At 48.3% G+C, this 19,693-nt stretch overlaps 1 protein-coding gene across 2 annotated transcripts in view; it reads right to left on the bottom strand.

Annotated features, from left to right (window-relative positions):
* The window catches only part of LOC147684319 (extracellular matrix protein 2-like), a 98,713-nt gene that overhangs the window by 60,151 nt on the left and 18,869 nt on the right, over nt 1-19,693 (bottom strand). The window lies entirely within an intron of this gene.

Raw genomic sequence — 19,693 nt, 5'->3', positions numbered from 1 at the left:
CAAAGCTTGACCTCTCACCTGTGACACGGAGTACAATGCCTGACGTCTCACCTGTGACACTGGGTACAAGGCCTGACCTCTCACCTGTGACACTGACTGTGGAAACTGACCTCTCACCTGTGACACTGAGTTCAAAGCCTGACCTCTCACCTGTGACACTGACTGTGGAACCTGACCTCTCACCTGTGACACTGAGTTCAAAGCCTTACCTCTCACCTGTGACACTGACTGTGGAACCTGAACTCTCACCTGTGCCACTGGGTACAACGCCTGACCTCTTACCTGTGACACTGGCTGTGGAGCCTGACCTCCACCTGTGACACTGGGTACAGAGTCTGACCTCTCACCTGTGACACTGGGTACAAGGCCTGACCTCTCACCTGTGACACTGGGTACAACGCCTGACCTCTCACCTGTGACACTGGGTACAAGGCCTGACCTCTCACCTGTGACACTGGGTGCAAGGCCTGACCTCTCACCTGTGACACTGGGTGCAGGGCCTGACCTCTCACGTGTGACAAGGACTGTGGAACCTGACCTCTCACCTGTGACACTGAGTACAACGCCTGACCTCTCACCTGTGACACTGGGTACAAGGCCTGACCTCTCACGTGTGACAAGGACTGTGGAACCTGACCTCTCACCTGTGGCACTGAGTACAACGCCTGACCTCTCACCTGTGCCACTGGGTACAAAGCCTGACTTCTCACCTGTGACACTGGGTACAGAGTCTGACCTCTCACCTGTGACACTGGCTGAGGAGCCTGACCTCTCACCTGTGACACTGAGTACAACGCCTGACCTCTCACCTATGACACTGAGTACAACGCCTGACCTCTCACCTGTGACACTGGGTACAACGCCTGACCTCTCACCTGTGACACTGGGTACAACGCCTGACCTCTCACCTGTGACACTGAGTACAAAGCCTGACTTCTCACCTGTGACACTGGGTACAAGGCCTGACCTCTCACGTGTGACAAGGACTGTGGAACCTGACCTCTCACCTGTGACACTGAGTACAACGCCTGACCTCTCACCTGTGACACTGGGTACAAGGCCTGACCTCTCACGTGTGACAAGGACTGTGGAACCTGACCTCTCACCTGTGGCACTGAGTACAACGCCTGACCTCTCACCTGTGCCACTGGGTACAAAGCCTGACTTCTCACCTGTGACACTGGGTACAGAGTCTGACCTCTCACCTGTGACACTGGCTGAGGAGCCTGACCTCTCACCTGTGACACTGAGTACAAAGCCTGACCTCTCACCTGTGACACTGGGTACAAGGCCTGACCTCTCACGTGTGACAAGGACTGTGGAACCTGACCTCTCACCTGTGACACTGAGTACAACGCCTGACCTCTCACCTGTGCCACTGGGTACAAAGCCTGACTTCTCACCTGTGACACTGGGTACAGAGTCTGACCTCTCACCTGTGACACTGGCTGAGGAGCCTGACCTCTCACCTGGGACACTGAGTACAACGCCTGACCTCTCACCTGTGACGCTGAGTACAAAGCCTGACTTCTCACCTGTGACACTGGGTACAGAGTCTGACCTCTCACCTGTGACACTGGGTACAGAGTCTGACCTCTCACCTGTGACACTGGCTGAGGAACCTGACCTCTCACCTGTGACACTGAGTACAACGCCTGACCTCTCACCTGTGACACTGAGTACAATGTAATGTAATGTAATAGTGTCTTGTAAAGCGCATGTATCACCCCGCCATGGGGTATCTCAGTGCTGTAGACCGCTGGGGAACCCATCCTGGCTTTCCCTGTGAGATGGTCCTTGCTGGGTATCTCCAAGGTGAAACCAGGCATCCCCGGCATATGTGGGGGGCCACTGTGGAGATAAGGCAAACTAATGCCCAGAGTTGCCGAGTGTGATCCCTGGTTACAGTAGGCACCGAGGTGAGAATTATCATGTCCGCTGACCCTGGTCCACGACCCTGCCGCGTAGGGAATTGAACCCTGGTCCCGGGCCGTCCTCTGCTTACAGGTCTGCCGCCTCTAACCAGTGAGCTTGACTTCTCACCTGTGACACTGGGTACAAAGCCTGACCTCTCACCTGTGACACTGGCTGAGGAGCCTGACCTCTCACCTGTGACACTGAGTACAACGCCTGACCTCTCACCTGTGACACTGTGTACAAAGCCTGACTTCTCACCTGTGACACTGTGTACAAAGCCTGACTTCTCACCTGTGCCATTGGGTACAAAGCCTGACTTCTCACCTGTGACACTGGGTACAGATTCTGGCCTCTCACCTGTGACACTGAGTACAAGGCCTGACTTCTCACCTGTGACACTGGGTACAGATTCTGGCCTCTCACCTGTGACACTGACTGAGGAGCCTGCCCTCTCACCTGTGGCACTGAGTACAAAGCCTGACTTCTCCCCTGTGACACTGGGTACAAGGCCTGACCTCTCACCTGTGACACTGGCTGAGGAGCCTGACCTCTCACCTGTGACACTGAGTACAAAGCCTGACCTCTCACCTGTGACACTGGGTACAAAGCATGACCTCTCACCTGTGACTTTGGCTGAGGAGCCTGACCTTTCACCTGTGACACTGGGTACAAAGCCTGACTTCCCACCTGTGACACTGGGTACAAAGCCTGACTTATCACCTGTGACACTGGGTACAGAGTCTGGCCTCTCACCTGTGACACTGACTAAGGAGCCTGACCTCTCACCTGTGGCACTGAGTACAAAGCCTGACTTCTCACCTGTGACACTGGGTACAAGGCCTGACCTCTCACCTGTGACACTGGGTACAGAGTCTGGCCTCTCACCTGTGACACTGACTGAGGAGCCTGACCTCTCACCTGTGGCACTGAGTACAAAGCCTGACTTCTCACCTGTGACACTGGGTACAAGGCCTGACCTCTCACCTGTGACACCGGGTACAAAGCATGACCTCTCACCTGTGACACTGGCTGAGGAGCCTGACCTCTCACCTGTGACACTGGGTACAAAGCCTGACCTCTCACCTGTGACACGGGGTAGAGAGTCTGACCTCTCACCTGTGACACTGGCTGAGGAGCCTGACCTCTCACCTGTGACACTGGGTACAAAGCCTGACCTCTCACCTGTGACACGGGGTAGAGAGCCTGACCTCTCACCTGTGACACTGGGTACAAAGCCTGACCTCTCACCTGTGACACGGGGTAGAGAGTCTGACCTCTCACCTGTGACACTGGCTGAGGAGCCTGACCTCTCACCTGTGACACTGAGTACAAAGCTTGACTTCTCACCTTTTGACACTGGGTACAGAGTCTGACGTCTGACCTGTGACACTGGGTACAAGGCTTGACTTCTCACCTGCGACACTGGGTACAAAGCCTGACCTCTCACCTATGACACTGGCTGTGTAGCCTGACCTCTCACCTGTGACACTGAGTACAAAGCCTGACTTCTCACCTGTGACATTGGGTACCAAGCTTGACTTATCACCTGTGACACTGGCTGAGCAGCCTGACCTCTCACCTGTGACACTGGGTACATAGTCTGAATTCCCACCTGTGACACTGGGTACAAGGCCTGACCTCCACCTGTGACACTGGGTACAAAGCCTGATCTCTCTGATACTGTTCTCTTTCACTCTGGTGGCAGAGCCAGGGCTCCGTCCCATTACACATGTGTGCAGATAGAATTGTATCGCAGTATTTACAGAGCTTCAATTAGACAAACATTTCTGAGGGAAGACAATTAGAAATATAAGTGGGGTGCTGAAGCGCTTGTGCACGTGTTTAGTATGCTAATGTGTGGGCGTGTGGTTGGAAGGTTGTTGTCTAAACTTTGAGCCTATGTGGGAAGTGTTTCCATGTTGTGTGCAGACCCGGACTGACCATAGCGGACACCGGGCAATCCCCCGGTGCACCGCACTGGAGGGGGCGGTTTTGGTGGGGCCCTGGGGGCCGTTTTTGTTACAGGGCCTTTTTTGCTGCAAAATTGGCCCTGTACCAAAATCGGCTGAAAACAGGCCCCGGCAAAGAGCGCGGCGGCACCTCCAACACCTCTGGTTTATTTCACTATAAAGATTCTGCAGGGACGCTGTGGCCAAGAGGGGGACCGGAGCAGTCGTGTTCCGAGCCCGCTCCGTCTCGCTGAAATATTCTGTTTTGATGTGCATTCCTGGGCCCGATCACATACGGGCAGCAATCGCTGAACAACTCACATTCTGACTTAGGGGGAAGAATCGTCAGCCATTGAGAGCAGAGATGAGGGGTGCGGACAGGGCCGGACTGGGAACCAAAACCGACCCGGCAAAGTGCTCAGCAGGCCCCCCTCCCCCCGGGGGGTTGTGGGTGCCGTCGAGCTCTTTGCCGGGCCGGTTTTCAGCCGATTTTGTTACAGGGCCGATTCTGCAGCTATGCTGCAAAAAACGGCCCTGTAACAAAAACGGCCCCCAGGGGCCCCAAACCAGCCCCCACCCGTGCGGCGCACCGGGGTATTGCTCGGTGCCCACTACGGTCAGTCCGGCCCTGGGTGCGGACCTGTGCTGCCGACGCTGAACTCTACGACGGGGCCTGCCCGCAGTAGCCCAGATAACACCCGGAGCCGAGACGCACATTGTCCCGGACATCCGGGTGTGCGCACTCACGCTGCATGCACGGATTGTAGCTGTCGACGTGCACCCGAAATACTAGCACTGAATCACCAGCAGCCTGCCCGTGTGGGGGGAATGATTCTGCAACCGCCGAAAGAGGTGATGAGTGGTGCGGTTTTGACTGCCTATTCGGGGCCTGGTGGCGGGACCCGACCGCAAAGGCTTGAAGCAACTGGAGCTGGAACGAGTCCAGACCCAAACATCAATGGTGCGAGGTCTCAAAGCTACATGCTGGAGATTGAAGATGCCGGTGCAGAAATCATGGAGCCCCCATCAGTGAGCAGGGATACAGCCGGTGCTGCTCCCGTGGTCGGGGCGCAGCCCTAACAATGGTGGGGAGAAGCAACAGGCCTGACCCCAAGGTAAATAGCTTTGCATAACACCAAAGCCCTGATATTGGGCTGCGGAAGTCTTGGGCCCTGGGCCCCAGGAACTGCCTATAGACCCAGAGACAGAGGTGCACTGGGGTGGGCCAGGACCCAACGAGGAAGGAACCGCTTAGGCCCCCAAATATCCGACAGAGTGCAGCGGTGTGCTTGGGCTCTGACTTGGAAAAGCTGAAGTAGCCTGGCACCGCATTGTGACACTCAAGGCACCTGCCTGTGGGAGCTGCTCAGGAACTCGTGGCCTGACTACACAACGTAGCGGACCGGGGCATTGAGTGGTGCTATCCATGTGGAGCCCGGGGGATCAGAGACGTGGCGCTACAGACCTGGTATATATACAGGAGGGGTCGCCCGGTGCCTTGATCATTGCCGGCGGGCTGTGGTTGGCCAGGCTTCTGTGCGGATGGAGCAGCCCAGAAATACTGCTGTGGCTGGCACGTCAAGATGGGCCTGAGAACTGTGTCAAAGAGGCTATCTACATTTTCAGGAACTGGTGCCATACTGCATCGGATTCGAAACCTGCATTGAAACAACAGCCTAGATCCCTCTTGAACAATGTTGTGAGCACTCAGGCATTACCCATAGAGGAGATCAACTGACACCACAAACCAGATCTACGTCTTGGATTGCCAAAGTCACCCCAACGCAATATCACCAAGTCACAACACTGTTGTATGCACACAAAACGAAGGAATCGGCTCCTATAAAAGGGGCCCTCAGTTGCTACGGCACACCATAAATCCACAGCAATATTTAGACACAACGCCCCATCATCTGGCATTTGCCTTCCTGGTCCTCCTACTTCCCCCTATAATAAAAATGGGCAGAACCAAATCAGTGAAACCTCAAATATAAGCAGGGATCACATCTGATTCAGCAGACAGGACATCGGAGACAGGCCCCACAACAGGACAACATCCAGGAGCAACACCTGATCACACAGATAGCTTTGACGTAATCATGGCAGCCATATTGGACATTAAATCCACCCTACGCTCCAAAATTGGCCCGCTCTGTACTGAGATGGGCCTCGTATGAGAGGATCAAAAACACCTAAAAGAACAAATAGAAAAATCCAAATCAACTCTGGCATCTCTGAAACCCATGGTAAAGGAAACAGAGGAACAGCTTAAGCTGCTACAAAAGGAGGTGGGATACCTACGCGACAGGGTGGAGGACCAGGCGGGCAGAATGCGTGGAAACAACCTCTGTATAGTAGGTCTCCCAGAACGGGCAAAAGGCCAAAATATGGAACTGTATTTAGAGCAATGGTTCGCAGACACGATTATGCAAGGCAGGCATTCTAAATTTTTCGCAGTCGAAAGAGCCCACAGGGTACCCGGAGGCCCTCCTCACCCAGGGGCTCCACCGGTGGGGGCTCACCTTTTAAATTATCGTGACAGATACCACATCTTTCCGATTACAAGAGCACTCGGACTGTGGACAATTGAAAATGCCATAATCCATATTTAACCGGACTATACCTTGGTGGAACAACAACGTAGATCCTTCTTCCTCGCAAAAAAGAAAAGCCTGCATAAACACAATGTAAAGTATGCACTGCAATTCACGGCCACCCTGCAAATTCCACATAATTACAAGAACAACTTTCACACTACACCTGAAGCCGCATGGGACTGGATGGAGCAAAACAGCCTGGCGAGCACTAGAGATCCGGCCTCCATATCTCGTGGACAATGGCAGACACAAAGGCAGGACAGCGCTCTAGACACCGCCCATGGGGTCCCACCAAGGTGCAAGCAGAAAAGGAAAGAGCACAGGCAGTGCAGTATGCTAGTTGATATGCTGTCCTTCACTCTCCCTCATCCTCCGGCTCTGAGCCCGACAATACACCAGAAGACACCCCTTCTTTGACAGACTCACAGAGGACAGCCCTAGAAGCGGATGGTCTGGACATCACGCCCCGGACGGCAGACAACCTCATGTAATAGGGATTATACAGGTTTGCTAATGTTTTGTGTAAACGTGAGTGCTGCTGTAGGCAGGTCCCCTGATTCCCCCTGCCTCAACGCAGCTAAGTGAGTCATGCTGGAGCCCAGACCATGAACTTATGCAGGCGGGCATACTGGACCTATTTGTAGTCTCTGCCCCTAACTTTACCACTCACTTTAAGTGGCTGTTATAGATTTAGTATTTGTCGACTACTGTAATATCCTGTGTTAGATGGAATATATATATATTTTTTTATATACATTTATGTATGCTTATTTAGTCTTGTATTGCAGCTAACTGTGGCTGGCTGGCTGCCTGTTGGCGCTAGGGCCTGGGAGCAGGAGTTGGGGAATGCTTTCAGTTAAAATTCTCAAACCTTGCCTAAACATATACTCTGTCACCATGGTAAGAATTAACCACCGTTATGTAGTGCAACATATATACCTATGCGCAAGTTTGGTGGACACATTACTGCGGAGGAGAAACATGGGCTTACGTATTATACATTTTCTGCACATATGGCTGCACGAGTAGATAATATTACACTCCTAACTTGCAATGTGTGTGGGTTGACTGGCTATGCAAAACACCCTCACATGTATCAATACGTGAGGAGAAGAGGGGTCACCATTGCGCTTCTACAGAAACGCACGTGAATACACAAATAATTACATCCATGCGCAATAGGGGGAGGGGCACGGTGGTAGGAACCACATATTCGAGCTATGCCAGATGAACCTTGATTTGGGTGGCACCAGGAACACCACCTACTTGCACTGATTCGAATGGACGGTATATGACCCTAGAGGGGATATTAAATGACAACCAACAGCACTGATCTCATTATATGCCCCTAATTCAGGTCAAGCCCAGTTCTTACAAACGCTTACGCAGGCGTTACTGCAAAATCCTAACATACCCCCAATATGGGGTGGGGACTTCAATTGCACTCCCACCATACACTAGACCGCTCAAGCCCACCAGTACAGGGCACCCAAACTATTGCCCTCCCACATCACTTTACGGACCTTGTCCTCTAGGACTCACTTATATGACGCATGGCGGAAACTGGACCCTACACTCAGTGAATACTCCCCCAACTCTGGTCTCCACGACCTGCCAATGATATCATATGCTGACTATCTCCCCGCACACTTTCGGACCACAATCCTCTGCAAATATGTTGGGCGTGTGGACCAATCCGATCCAGTATTCCAATGTAGTGCCTTCCCCTGGAGGTGCTCAAAGACGCACCGCTGCCCGACTTGCTCACACAAACGATCACAACATATTTTTCGGATAATGAAGGTATGGCCTCTAACGTTGGTATAGAATGGGACGCCTTCAAAGTGGTCTTATGGGGACATATGATCAAAGTGGTATATGGGACACGCATGACACTTACAAAGGAATTAGAGGTTCTGGAGGAAGAAATACAGAATCAAGAACAAAAATTACACATGAACCCACAGGCAACACCAACACTAGCTCAGGTCTGATTATTCCACAAAGAGACACTAGACAAGCTATGGGTCCTTGACTATGCAAGGTATCCGGCGAAAAAGTATACAGAGGGTGACAAGGCCGGCAGGACTCTAGCCTGGATATTAAAGACAGACATGACCCATACACCAATTACCACCATATATAACTTAGAGGGCCGCCTGGTCAACACACAAGCTGAGATAAGCTCAGCCTTTCAAAAGTACTTTGCAAAGCTCTATAGTGTCTCCTCATCATAAATGGGGACAGATACGCTGACATTTTTAAAGCACATTAGACTCCCCCAAATCCTGCCCAATCAATCTGGAACTCTAGAAGCCCCCATCCCAACTGATGAAATAATAGCAGTGGTTATGCAGCAATTAGCAACAGTCAAAACCCCAGGGGCAGGCGGCTGGCCTCTGGAATTTTACGTCACTTGTAGCACATAAATAGTCATGCGCCTCCATTGTGTATATCTGGATGCATACGAGAGAGGCACACTGCCATCCTCGATGCCAGAAGCGGTAGTGGTTGTGATCCTCAAACCTGGCAGAGACCCACAACAAATAGGATCTTATGGCCCATTGTCATTATTGAATACAGATTACAAGATACTGGGCAAGGTTTGGGCTAATAGATTGACGGAGATCCGCCACCTGCAGGTACATCTGTATCAAAACGGATTCATACCTAGCAGAAACACGAGCCTTAATTTACGACGCCTTTCCCGATTACTAGAATGGGCTTGCACAGAGGGAGAACTGGTGTTGACAGCCCTCTTTAGATATAGAGAAGGCATTCAACACTCTGGGCTGAGAATATCTAGACATGGTACTTTCAAAATATAGCATAGGCCCTATGTTAATGAACATGGATTTGATTACTATATAGCTCACCACAGGCCGGGGTAAAGACTGGCCGCTTTATCTCAGATCATTCAGCATCAAGCGAGGTGCCAGACAGGGGTGCTCCCTCTCCCCTATAATATTTGCTCTGGCGATGGAACCCCTGGCCTACACCCTATGAACCCCAGAAATGGACTGGGGCATCAAGGCACATAACCAGTGGCACATAATATCCTTACATGTGGACGACGCATTAATCTAAAACCGAAACCACTGCTCAGTGCTAGAAGATCTAATGGTGGCACTGCCGGAATCTTTCGGGCGGGCCGCTGGCCTCAAAATAAACTGGGAGAAATCCCTCCTGTTCCCGATGGTTCCTCAATCCCTAGAGCAACAGGCGACTTTACCTCGAGCACCTCTTACCCATACGTACGATTCACTTAAATACCTGGGGGTGCAAATATATCACTTACAAGCGAGCGTCATAGAAGGCAATTTGAGGAGGGCAAGTGTTGGGGCTCGCTCTTCCATGGCATTCTGGATGGGACTACCTGTGTCTCCAATGGGTCGAATAGCGATATCCAAAATGCTACTATTACGATTTTTATATTTTTTTGCGACGTTGCTGGAGTGGCTGGACGGATCCAATGAGACAATATCAAATGCACCCCGATAATGTCTTAATGTCCACAGCCAGTGGTCTAAGTGGAGGGAAAAAAGTAGGGGAACAGTGGGCGGAGAATCAGAGGGCGGAAAGAACCCGAAGATTGGGGCAGTGGGCGGAGTCAGAGGTGTGGCCAGAAGGAGCAAAACATACCAATTTGTAGTATTTGTTTTACATTTCACTGACCAGTTACAGCTCACTACATTATTTAATTCAAATTGACATTAAAATACATTCACAAATTGGGATACGTATCCAATACAGAATGTCCCAAATACGCTTCAAAGTGCTATCACAAGCCATTTGTCTCAGTTGTGCAGTTTCTCTCACCAGCGCTTTTCCTCCCCTTTTCCACAAAAGCAGTTCAAACATGAATGGCAAAATATCCTATTTTGCAAATGTTTTCCACATAATTATGGCTCTGCCGTATTGTTACATAATGCACCGTCTGCTGCATAATCTGACGCTTTTAACTAATAAATTGTTTATCGCTCAAACGGATCAAAAGTTACTAAAAATGTGACTTGTGTTGCTGTGAACTGAAGGGTCCTTTGCATAGGTTGAGTCGTTACCTTTATCACTGCTACATTTGTTTGTTGAAATGGTACTAACAAGTCAAAATATTTGCAGAGACTGTTAGTGTGTGTAAAAATGTCAAAATAATAAAGTATCAGGAAATATACCGCATTACGCTGCAGCCTTTTTCTTGCTGCATAATTTAGTTAACAGTGCAGCATAATTTTGTCCTCAATTGCTGCATAATTCCAGCAACTTCAAAGCAGGCAGCACATGTTAAAAGTGCTTGTGCATGAAGCAGAGAGACCGTGAAGTCTGCAAACTTAGGGGGTCAATATGATTGCGGTTTTTCCGCATCCTCGGGGCCGGCGGAAGCCACCGCCGGCCCCGAGGATGCGGAAAAACCGCAGCGGACTGACCAAAGACCCACTGCCACATTAGGATGGCTGGGGGGTCCTGGTTTCTGTCCGCAGCTTTTCCGCCGCGGTCGTATTACAACCGCGGCGGAAAAGCTCTAATATGGTGAAGGTGTCTCTCAGACACCGTCCGCCATATTAGGATGGGCTATCCATTATGCTTTTCCGCGGCGGTTTTCCGCCGTGGAAAAGCATACGGAACTTCACTGCGGGGGCCCGTTGCGGACCCCCTAGGTGAAGGGGGGTGCACATGGGGGGTACCTATGGTACCCCCCTGCATGTGCATGGAGAAAGCGGCAGGCACCGCGCGGTGCCTGCCTCTTTCTGCATGCACATGCAATGACTGCATTTTTAACATTGCCGCGGGTGCAGCATGAAGCCGCACCCGCCGCAATGTTAAAAATAGAGGATGTGACCGCCAGGGTGGCGGTCACATCCTAATTGCACAGGAGGGAACTCTGCATGCCATGCGGAGGTTCCCTCCTGCTCTGGGGTCGCGGACGGACGCAAGTCCGTCCGCGATCCTAATGAGGCCCTTATTTTGGTGTGCGTGCAAATCCTGCATTGCCGAGCCCTGATGACTTGCAGCGACTCCTGCTGAAACAAGGCCAATGGAGGTACCAATGGGTGAGGTTGATGGAGCAAGGATTCGCACGTAAAGCGCCTTGCTCACATACAAGAACCTCGCCAAAGTGTATAATCATATTAATCCAGTTGTTCGTCATTTATTAAACGTTTTTTCCAAACACGCGGGTGTCCCAGGATGCTTGCTTGTATGTCTTTCCCATACTAACGAAGCTTGCACTAAAGAAACGGCTGCTTCGCTGAAATTCGGTCTGCGCATGCGTCGGTCATACCCATGTGATGTGACGCACTCGCATTCTGGAGGGAGTCTATTGCACATGCGCACTGCTGCAAACATGGCCGCTTGTCTATTACCACGCTCTGTGCTTGCTACAGCTGCTTTAGCCTATCTGTCTTTTCGCACTAAACAGTAATGCTATAGTTATTATAAAGTAAGGGATGTTTAGAATTTCATCATGGTATACAGTGTGATCATTTTATATGCGATTTTAATTTGTTCTCGCTTACTTTTCATGTACCGCGTCTCTGGGGCTGGGAAATTCGGGAGTGGAGCCATACTTGAGGCTCTGCTGGGCACCATCATGTGACCGGGGAAAAACTCTACTGCGCAGAAGCTGAAACAAGCCAGCTGGCTCCTGAAGCACAATGCGCCTGAGAAACTCTCTGGGAAGAACAAATCTCACCTTGGAAGAAGCAATACTGTTGCTACCTATTATGAACTTTACTGTACTGCTGTATGCTTATGCATGGGAACGTGAACCCAAGGGGCGGGTAGGAAAATTTTAATATTTAGGGTGGGAAAGTCGAATTCTAGGAGGTGGTAATGACCGCACCACCTCTCCTGACCAATCATAATGTGGGAAACTGTCACTTGCAACATTAGTGGGTGGTCTGAGGGACCCCAAAACAGTATAACTGCCCTAGTTTAGCTTAGGAAAATTGTCCGACTTGTCCGAGTAGCAGACCTGTCACTGACCCTACGAACTCTATAGGTGCTCAAATCTAAAGTGCTGCGGAGCACTCTGTCCATACTTTCCACAAACTCCTAAGGGGTGGAAATATTCCTAAGTGCTGGCGAAGCACTTTGCTGGGAAATTCGAAAACCCAATCGGGGTTGCTGGCGGATTACTTGCAAGAGAGGGGTAACGCAGGCGTTGCTGTCCGAAGCTGTGGGTGTTGGTCGTACCCTGGGAGGCCCAGTCTTAACCCAAAACCTGAGGGGTATCCTGTCCTGACTGTCCTTGGGCTGTGTCTACTCGCATTCTGGGAGTCCAAATCCTTGAGGGTCCTTGTCCCCGTCTTTTCCAAACTGACCCGTGGCCAGGGTTAGTTCTCACTCCTAATTAGGTAAATATGAACTGTGGGTTTGCGTCTTTTCCATAGTCTTCTCTCACTTAGACTCATATCTTTTTCTCCTTCTTAAGAGAATAATCTTGACTTTGAGATTGATTTCTGAAATGCCAAACTATATACGTTTTGCTTATTAGAATTGTTCCACATCTCTCCCTTCCTTTAGAACTTTGCTGAATTGTCGAATTTATTAGTATGTTCCAATTTTTTCCCCTACCTTTAGTATGATTGCGGTGAACTTAACAAGAATAGTCTAAAGAACGTAGGTTAAGTACATGTTCTAGGTCCCATCCATGTCCTATGTCCTAGTATAAAGTTGCAGTGACTAGCTCTGTTCTAAATTCCTACCTTTAGTCTTCCATATACTCAAATGGTCCTAGTTTTAATTCATAGTTACCTGGTGGTTTTGATACTGATGATTGACGTATTATTCTGCATATCACTTATTGCCTTGTCATATTTTCTTTGAACTTCTATATAAAACTTTTAACATCATCAGGTGTCTGTGGTCATTTTGCAGAAATTGTGGATAAGTATGTACTGATTTATAAAGAGTATTTTTCTTAGGCCCCTGTCTACTATTTCCCTGATAGCTCCAGATCTGTCATAAGTAATGTGCCTGTGGTAAGTCGGGTACATGGTAAGCAGAGGTAAAACCAAACTTTAATTGCTCGTAGCAGCGTGCAGGAGGAGAAGGAAAAAACGGTAATCTTCACCCGGTTCACCCAAATGTCATTATTGTATCTAGATTTGCACGCCAGGGCCCAGTGCGTGTAAGAAATTGGTAATCTCGGTGACACGGGTGGACTGCGCGCTCTATCAGTAATTTTCTGGTAACCAGAGGATGGTTTGGACTAGTTAGATTAGGTAGACAGGATAACTGATAAATAAACCGTGAAAATAAAATGTGCTGCTGAAATTTCTATGCTGCTGATATTTTTTTATTATTACATTGATTTAAAGATTTTGAAATTTTTAGGATATATATGTCTATGTATATGAATATTGCATTGCTGCTGTTAGTGTGTATGTAATATTAACAGAAAAATTGTTTGTAAATGTTCAGTGTAGTCTGAATCCCCGGGGAAGTATTTAGCTAACGGTGAGCAGAATCCGGTTAGCTGTTGAAGTCACTGGTTTTGAGTCATTAGTGCAGGGTTAGGAATAACTGGAAGCGCTAATTAGGACCTTTGTTTGCATCTGAAGTAAATGATAGCTACGAGTCCTTTATAAAACTTTCATTGCGATATCACCTAGTAAGGGTCGCATACGGAAGAAGTAGTAGGGTCTCCGAGGCTTGAATGGTAAGTAAATTAGTCCGCTGGTGAAAGCCTGACTTAGTATATATCCCAGGAAGAAGTGGATAAGTCAGGGGAATAACAGGTTCTATTTTACGTATGTAAAAGGTTAGGCAAAGAAGTCTATCCGGAGTGAATGAAAAGTAGACAGAAGTGGTTTACTAGCAGTGAAAGAAAATTCTTTTATCTCTTTAGAACACTCAGACATAGTGGCAAACGTTGCGTGTTGTTGACTAAGATTTGCATTCGCACTTTAGGGAGAGTAAAAAGTTTCCGTTACCTTGTGAAGGAGGGAGTCGGACGGAAAGCTGCTCTGACGTCACTCCGTGACGCGCTGGTATTGGTCAAAACAGCGGGTGTGTAGTGGAGCTGAATTTGTGAAGGAGGGGTGAGTGCCGAAGCGTGAGACTCTGTCTTGCGGAAAGGCCGCGCACCCATTGGTTAAGGATCTTTTGTGTTCTCTGAGTTGATTGGGTGTTACGAAATAAAAAGTCGCGCTAGCATTGGAAGCACAAAGGTAAACAAAATTAATCAGGCCGAGTTAGAAGCGAGTCTGGAAAGTTGCATGTGGTATCCAGATTTCATACCGAATCCAAAGTACCTAGGATTTCATAAGGATCAGCTTATACGAGGTAGACCGCACATGATGTATGGAATAAAAAGGAAAATGTCATTTACTGATAAAATAAAGAATTTTTTCAAAACTGACAAGCCCATTAGAACGAGGGAAGGCGTGCTCATTCCCCCGCCGAATACTCCAGCCTCTTACATGATGTTTGATAAAGGGTACCATACCTGTGTATGGTTAGAAAACTGGGCAAAGTATACCGCAGATGACGGAGTCCTAGCCTTCCCTGTTGAAGGTACATTTAATGGTCGGATTCTGTTTAACTTAAGGACCCGCATGAATGAATTACATCCTAGACCTAGGTTGACCCAGTACGAAGCCCTGGAGGAGTGGGAGATTGAGGCTCTAGAGCGAGATAGACCCCGGATGGACAAGGGAGTAAGTAAATGGTATCCGAGGGTTCAAGCACAGACCAAAGAGCAGAAAATGAAACAGTGAAGGCAAACCTTGATGACCGAAGGACTGTTTCCAATGATGGGGGTGTTAGAAGAGGGGAAAGGAAAAAGTAAAGAAAAGACCCATCATTTAATGCCCGTGGGGGACTCAGAGGATGAGCACCTAGAAGATTTGTTAATGAAAAATCCACCTCCCTATGTTGCAGAATCAGAACCTGTGCATTCTCCAAACCCTTTTTCGAAGTATCCCAGATGTCGGAGGGATAGTGATACAGAAGGAACGGGTACGGACAGTAAAACCAGTAATGGGGATGGGTTTTGCAGACCAAAATGTACGGTCCCAAATTATCAGCCGTTCGGAGAAGATCCACCTCGGTTGGTCACTCCGACTGCTCCAAGTATTTATCCTCCCTTGGTACCTCAGGTATTGCATGACAACTCTGCAGAAAAGGCTTTACGAGAGAAGGAGAAAGAAGCCCTGGCTAGACAGCGAGATGATTTAGTTCGAACCATTGCCCAGATACATCCCCATCCTGATTCCCTGACTATTCCAGTAACTATTGTTCCAGCTATTCCACTGTATAGAGATGACCTGGCTAGTCCTCGTCCTCCTGTTATCTCCCCAATACTGCCTACTCCTAGCATCCCTCCCCCGAGGAAGGAAGTATTCATAGATGATGATCAAGAGAGTGAATGTGAATCTGTGGTCCTGATGGATTTGCCCATTAGAGAGCCTAGGACTAGTATGTCGGGGGCAAGAAGTCAGACTAGACCCAAAGAGGTGTTGATTGAAGGTGCATCTGGGGTTAGGAGTGCCACCGTAGTATCCCCAGAAGAATTAGACAGATGGACCAAGGAGCTGGAGAAGGAGGCCACTCCCCAACCGAAAGCATTAGAGATATATAAATTGAGAATAGAAATAGAAGAAATGATGGCTGGAAATGTAGGAGTTGAGCGCCTAAGCTCGTACAGTGAAGAAGAGTTACTGTTTATCAGCAAAAATCTTACCCGAAATGCTAGGTTGCTCCATGAAAGGATAATGGATACAGCCACAGAAATGGGAATTGATGTTAGCCGCTCCAAAATCCTTCAGAAACCATACAGAGTAGACTTTTCAGACAAAGATTTAGAAAGCTTGAATGTAGTGGGAAAACAGATCCAGATAAAGGAATTGTTGAAGCTCTTGCAGAAGTGGGGAGAGGTGGGGAAATGGAGAACCCGGTGGGCAAAGAAAAAGGAAGACAGCAGGGCTAAGTCTCAGGCTTCAGAATTTGTGTTAAAAGAAGTAAAGCCGACAGAAAAATTGTGCCCCATGAGAGAGGTCCCAGGAGGAAAATATGTACACGTCCCTTGGTCCCGACAGGATATTGTGTCATTTACTAATGACTTCCCGAAATTACGGGAGAAACCAGTTGATTGGTACAGGCAGGTAGAACGCTTCATAAAAGTTCAGAAATGTCTCTTGAAAGACCTAGATGGGTTTTTCGACATTGTGGTCCCTGTAGACCTATGGACCGAATGTAAAATTGAAATTAATTGGCCCAATGATGAATATCCCAGGGATGAGAAAACCGGAGCTCCCTCACCTGAAGTAATGAGGAAGTATGATCAGGTCATACAGTACCTGAAGAAAAAGGTGCCTGCAAAAGAGACAGATTGGACCAGAATAGATAGAACCACCCAAGAACGTGATGAAACTGTACATTCCTTTTATGAAAGGTTACTGCAAGTATTCAAGACTTACAGTGGAATCGATAATGTAGACATGAAAGACATGACCCATTTCAGGTACAGATTTGTGCTAGGATTAAGACCTGAAATATCCCAATGGATTCGAGATAATAAAATCAGTTGGCAGGGAAAACCCATAGATGATGTCCTGAAGTATGCAAAGTACTGCGAAGATGAAATCGAAAATAAAAAGAAGGCTCTCAAAGAAAAGGTAATGTGGGCACAGGTGAAATTAGCTGAACAGCAGGAAAAACAGTTAAGTAAATTGACTTCTAGTAATAATGCTCAGAATGCCACTGCTGGGGGAGGAGGAAAGCCCCGAGCTAAAATGAGTCGGGAAGAGGCCATGAAGAAGTTTCCTTGCCATGGGTGCGGCCAGATAGGGCATTGGAGAGACGAGTGTCCACACCTGCAGGCCGGTAATGCCCCTGTAAATGGTTTAAATCCACAGGTGCCGAAAGAGGGGACAAGAAAGAACCAGCAACAGGTAAAATTACCTCCAGTACCTCGCGCTCCTAGACAAAATTTTAAGAATCAGGGTCAGCAGAATGAGAGGGCGGAAGTATGGGAAATCGAGAATGAAAGAGATGCCATCATTCCACAGTATTTGTTAAATGATACCTTCCTCCGTGAAGATCAAGATTGACGGGGCCTGAGAGGGGAGGACGAGGAGTGCGTGCTTGGCGCCTCCTTACCGGTAGACCAGACTGGACCATACATTGAAGGAAAGGTTGAAGGAAAAGACGTCACCTTTCTGTTGGACACTGGTGCTACCAGATCTACTGTAAGAACAGTGGATGTTCCTAACCTACCCCTCTCGGGAGAAGCGATCCAAGTAGTGGGTGTCTCCAATCAAATAATAAGTACTCCAGTAACTGAACCAATGGAAGTTTCTATAGGAAATTTCAAAGAAATGCACAGATTTGTGGTCTGTGATTCTAGTCCTGTGAACCTGCTAGGACGTGATTTGTTGTGCAAGATGAATTGTACCATCTATTGCACACCAAAAGGCGTCGAAATTCAGACCCCCGATGAAGATGGTTTGTACAAGCTGATGTTGGTCAGACAAGATTCTGATATCAAACCTTTAACAGTTGAGGATTTACCTGAAGAGCTCCAGTTAAGAGTAGTTCCAGAAGTGTGGGATTTCACAGGAAAAGATGTAGGCTTAATGGCAAATGTGGACCCAGTTAAAATAGCAATAAAAACCAATGCTGTATACCCCAAAACCAGACAGTACAAAATGAGTGCAGAAGTAAAAGCAGGAGTAGCGACTGAGATTACCAGGCTGCTCGAAGCAGAAATAATAGAGGAAGTGATGAGCAGTCCCTGTAATTCACCTATCATTGGGATCAAAAAGCCTAGTGGGAAATACCGGGTGGTGCAAGATTTGCGCAAGGTAAACCAGATTGTTGTGCCTTGCTGTCCTGTGGTGCCTAACCCTGCCGTGATACTATATCAGATTCCCTGGAATGCAGAATGGTTCACCGTCATCGACCTGTGCCATGCATTCTTTTCCATCCCATTGCATCCAGAAAGCAAGTTCCTTTTTAGTTTTGAATTTGACAGTCATATCTATGTCTGGAATCGTGTCCCCCAGGGGTACACCGAAAGTCCATCGATTTTCAACCAGATATTAAAAAAGTGCCTTGAAACCCTAGTGCTGCCAAGAGAGTCTGTTTTGGTACAGTACATAGATGACCTGTTAGTGGCATCTAAAACCCAGACGGACTGTGTCACAGACACAATTGCCTTGCTGAATCACCTAGGAAAAGGAGGACATAAAGTGTCACCTGACAAGTTACAATTTTGTAAGAACTCAGTGAAGTATCTGGGGCACCAGATAGAAAAAGGAATCAGGAAAGTTACTACAGAAAGAATCAAAATAATTAAAGCAATGGAACTGCCCAGAACGCAGAAAGAGGTGAGAATGTTCTTAGGAGTTGTGGGTTACTGCAGAAAATGGATTGTAGGATTTGCGGCTCTAGCAAAACCCCTGATAAAAATGACCAAGAAAGGAGTAGAAGACCCCGTCAGTTGGGACAGTGAAAGCATGAACGCTTGGGTAACTCTGAGAAACTGTCTATGTACCGCTCCTGCATTGGGTATGCCTGATTACAGTAAGCCCTTTGAGCTATTCTGTGACACGAGAGAGAATTGTGCTCTTTCAGTCCTGACCCAGGAGCACGGATTAATTAGACGACCGGTGGCCTATTTTTCGGCCACCCTAGATCCGGTGGCTGCTGGATTACCTGGATGCCTGAAAGCAGTGGCTGCTACTTGCGTCAGTCTGGAACAGAGTGAGAACATTGTCATGGGACATCACGTCACTGTATATGTTCCTCATTCTGTTGTAATCCTACTGACAAGAACTAAGACCCAGTACCTCACACCTAGTCGGCTGACTAAGTATGAGAGAATTTTGATTGGTGCTGAAAATGTAACCATTTCCCGGTGCAATGTCCTAAACCCTGCAACACTGTTACCTGTTCCTCTGGATGTAGAAATTGAAGAGGGAGGGGAACATAATTGCATCGATTTAACTAAGTTCAGTACTAAGCCCCGTCCGGACATCCGTGAAATAGCATTACTTGATGGGGATAAGACAATGTTCGTGGACGGCTCATGTTTGAGACATGAGAGCAGGGGTCTGTGTGCTGCCTATGCTGTGGTCAAATTGACGGAAACCATAGAAGCATCTTACTTATGCGAAGTGAAATCTGCGCAGGTGGCAGAGCTCATTGCGCTAACAAGAGCATGTAAGAGGGGTAAGAACAAAAGAATAACTGTTTACACCGACAGCCAGTACTGTTACGGGGTTG

This window comes from Lissotriton vulgaris, chromosome 10 (genome assembly GCF_964263255.1).
Source record: "Lissotriton vulgaris chromosome 10, aLisVul1.2, whole genome shotgun sequence".
Classification (NCBI taxonomy): Eukaryota; Metazoa; Chordata; class Amphibia; order Caudata; family Salamandridae; genus Lissotriton; species Lissotriton vulgaris.
Note: the sequence above shows the minus strand (reverse complement) of the source record. Positions and strands in the feature narration are given on the sequence as shown.